This window comes from Marmota marmota, unplaced genomic scaffold (genome assembly GCF_001458135.2).
Source record: "Marmota marmota marmota unplaced genomic scaffold, marMar, whole genome shotgun sequence".
Taxonomy (NCBI): Eukaryota; Metazoa; Chordata; class Mammalia; order Rodentia; family Sciuridae; genus Marmota; species Marmota marmota.
The window spans coordinates 53,056,050-53,059,973 of record NW_026000229.1 but is presented as its reverse complement, the minus strand read 5'-3'; the positions used below and the strand labels follow the sequence as shown (position 1 = coordinate 53,059,973).

Here is a 3,924-nt window from a genome sequence, read left to right as displayed (position 1 = left end):
ACGCGGGGTGAGCAGCCTCGGGCCCGCGGGCCAGGCGGGGCGCGCGGCTCCCACGGTGCGCAGCTCTGCGGAGGAGGAAGAGACCAGGGAGCCTCTCTCTGTAAACCCAGAAGCCTCATGCCTCAAAGGGAAGCGGGTCGCCAGAGGGTCCACTTCAACCAGTGAAGGTCTTAGTGGGGTGTATTCCCTCCTCCCTACCGGTCGTCAGGAGAGTGCTAACCTGAAGGAGTTGGAGAGCCAGGGAGGGGGAACCTTACCTAGACCCGATCAGTGGTGAGTGCAGGAAGCCCGCACCCAAAAAGACAGACAAGGGCAAAATGTGTCGTTGGTGACGGCGGTGGCAGAAACAGGGCTCGGTTTGTTGAGCACACCGTCTCCCCAGTTTCTGGCACCACTGGAAGACTGGAAGATGCCGCACCACACGACACAGATTACCAAAGAGGTTTCTACTTTATTACAAAAGGCTGTGTGTTTATATAGGTCTAAGAGAGGTAGCAGGGGCTAAGGTAGATAACAGGTCGCCCGTTTATTGGCAAGCTCTTCCATATGTCAGTTCCGGAGCCCAAGATGTTAATTCTAATTGGGGCTAAGGCTTCCCACCAGCAGGGTTTGAACATTGGTGCTGGCGGGAACGTTTCACGCCAGTGAAAGAAACAAAGAGGAGAAACAGGGTCGTTAGACGCCATGCTGGGGTTTTTCTCTGGGGTGCTGCTGTGTTATATGTTTACCCAACACCACCCAAGCCCCACACTTGCTTGAGAGGCCCTCAAACCTTGCCTTCCATCAGGCTTTCTCCCATGGCTCAGGACCTAGAATCAGACCTGCATCTGAGCCCAGATAAGATAGACTTCTACCAATTCAGGTACTCTCCCTCACATAATCAGCTCTCTGCAAGTAGGCTCTACATCTCAGGAAAGACTACAGGACTTTCAAAGGCAGAAGTCATGTTTGCATAACTTTCTGTTCCCAAGATCTAGCATGATGTTCAATGGCAAATGTTCAATAAATGTCTGCCAGTCATATCTGATTGTGTGTAAACTGTTTGCTTTGGTTATTGATTAGACACCATCCAACTGACAGTTAAACACCTCCTCTGGTCAGTGACCTTGACTTTACTTCTGACTCTGTAATAATGTGTAAAACTCAGCAGGATTTACTGGCCTTTCAGTAATTAAGTAATTGGCCAGTGGTAATGCATTGCAAACATCACCCAATGAGCTTCAGCCTCCTATTTATAAAATAAACCGTGCTAGCCTCTAAACTATGACACTTGATATCCGTGGGAAGGTACCAAAACAATTTCTGAGGAATGAGCTAAATCCAGCCCCCCCCCCAAAAAAAAGAGGTGGGGGGACAATATTACTTTGTTTTCTTTATCCTAATATTAGCATCCATGCTGAAATAGCATATGAGTACCTGGTCAACATGTCTCACTGTAAATAGGTGAGAAAGCTAAATTGAAAAACAGGCCAACGAGGATAATTGGGAAAGCACTCACCTCAGCAGGGGCAGGGTTCCACTTAGGTGTGGGATGAAAAGAAGATTCTAAAGACACTGCTGGCATTGAAGGGAATAGGCATGTAACCTGCAAGCAAATAGAGCCACATTGCAAAATCTATATCCAATTAATGTAAGGATTAAGAGATAATAAATGCCCTGGATTCTGAGTAGACTTTAAGTGGCGCTTAGCAAGACTAACAAGATGAAAAAACCTGACCAAGCATTGGCAAGCAGAACAATGTTTTCCATGTCATTTTTTAAAAACTGAATAAGTATTTTAACATTGTTTGCAACCCAACATACACATAGGATGCATTATGATTTTACCTAAATGTTATTGTCCAGGTACAGTTAAGTATATCCACTGAAGACAAATATTGCAGATAATTAAGAGATAGAAAAACATCCGGTAACTCTCAATCCCAGAGGCACCCTAACTTTCAGCAGCTCCCCGTGCAGCTACTGCCCAGAATTCAAAAAGGACAGGACCTCTGAAGAGAAAGGGTCCAAAGATAAAGTTCCTATATTGCATGACTAGTAAGTGGAAAATATTAAAAGTATTTAACATACATATAATATTTATATGTATTTATTTTAAAATTGCATTCCTTAGATTCAAGTTGACTTTCTAGACCAAGAATAATAGCAAAACTGAATCAGAGATCGATTCTTGACAAAAATGCCAAGGCTGCCTCTAGCTTTGGTAGGAAAAAGTACTGCAATAGATTAGTGATGTCTGTCGTCTGCAAAGAGAGCTGCCTGTTGGTAGAATGCATGCCACATACTCACCACTTCTAACTCAGACATTTAGTTGTGGAGCATATTGTGGGTTTTCCGAGCTCTGACCTGGATTCAGTCCTCCCAAAGCAAAAGTAGTTCTCTATGTAGATCAGCCACCTCATAGGAGGAATGAAGGGCAGATGGGGGCCCCTTCCTTCAGGTAAAACCATTCCATTGAAAGGCTGACATAGTGTGTCTGAATTTTCTGCTTTGCAAATATATCTCAGGGGAAAATGCATAGAATATGAAGATTCAAGTTTCCCCTTGAAGAAAATTGTGTTATAATTGTTAGCACTCCATAGTGAAAAGAGTATCTGTTTATAATTTGCTGCACATGAAATACTTTAAAATATTAACTGACTTCTTTTTCCCATTATTTACCTCTTCCCCTTTCTCTGCCTCCCTGCCCCACTCCCATTTCAAATTGTGACTCTATTGCAGGTTCTCTCTTCAGTAGAAGGACTTGACAAGATGATAAAATGGAAATCACTTGCCAGACACTTGCAGTGCAGCTCCCAAAAGTCTAAACCAAGTTTGCAAACAAGCAGTCTTCTGTCCATGTACAGTCCAAAGCTGTGTTTTGTAGACCTGCATAGCATAGTAACAACGTTTGCCAACATTCAGACTTTAAGAAGAACAGCCACACTTTAAACTTCCCTTAAAAAAAAAGGAACTGTCAATACTTATCCTGTCTTTCCTCAGGACAACATTCAGCTAGAACTAACAACTTTCCCATTTAGGAACCACTATACCAAGCCAGGCATGGTGTGCATGCTTGTAATTCCTGCAGCTCAAGAGGCTGACGCAGGAGGATCACAAGTTCAAGACTAGCCTGGGCAACTTGATGAGACCCTGTCAAAATAAAACAAAAAGGGCTAAGAATGTAGCTTAATGGTAGTATACTTGCCCAGCATGTGCAAGGCCCTGGGTTCAACCCCCGCGCCTGCAAGAAATTTTTTAAAAATTATAAAGTAAATATTTAAAACCCACTACACAAAATCAAATAAAAGCAACAAAAACAAAAGAAAAAGTGGCATGCCCTCTCCTTTTTGACCTCTGTCCTCACTCACCTGTTTCACGGTTTACCTCACTTCTCTGGCCTCTGGAAGTTGTCGCTGGAGGCCTGCACCCTGTAAGGCAAAATCATCATGGCAGAATTGTACCTGGGAAGGAAAACGTTTTGGTCAGCTTTTTCACTCCTGTGACTAAAAGACCTGACCAGAAAAATTTTAGGGAAGAAAAGTTTATTTGGGAGCTCACGGCTTCAGAGGTCTTAGTCCATTGAATGTGGGCTCCATTCCTCTGGGCTCAAGGTAAGGCAGGACATCCTGGTGGAAGAGTGTGGGAGAGGAAAGCAGCTCACATGATGATCAGAAAGCAGAGAGGTCTCCATGCTCCAGAAACAAAATATATACCCCATAGCCCCACCCGCAATGAACCACTTATTCCAGCCATACCCCACCTGCCTCCAGTTACCACTCTGTTAATCCCATCAGGGATTAATTCACCGATTAGATTAATCATTAGCTCGATCATTTCTCCTCCAAACCTTCTTGCATTATCTCACACATGGGCTTTTGGGGGACACCTCACCTCCAAACCATAATAGAAAAGTTGTTCAAGAGAAGATTAGAGATTAAAATT

The 3,924-nt window shown here is 43.7% G+C and overlaps 1 long non-coding RNA gene across 5 annotated transcripts in view; it reads right to left on the bottom strand.

The window, feature by feature from the left end:
• Window positions 1–3,716, bottom strand: part of LOC125613324 — a 6,481-nt gene extending 2,765 nt beyond the window's left edge. The window contains exons 1-4 of one of the 5 annotated variants that reach the window (XR_007343856.1): window positions 3,541–3,618; window positions 3,351–3,443; window positions 2,290–2,937; window positions 1,499–1,585 (exon numbers count right to left, since the gene is read on the bottom strand). This is a non-coding gene — a long non-coding RNA (uncharacterized LOC125613324). Of the gene's footprint in view, window positions 1–1,498; window positions 2,938–3,350; window positions 3,444–3,540 lie in introns of all 5 variants that reach the window. The other 4 variants (XR_007343855.1, XR_007343858.1, XR_007343857.1 and 1 more) reach the window with 4 other exon arrangements.
• Between the last annotated feature and the right edge of the window lie 208 nt (window positions 3,717–3,924).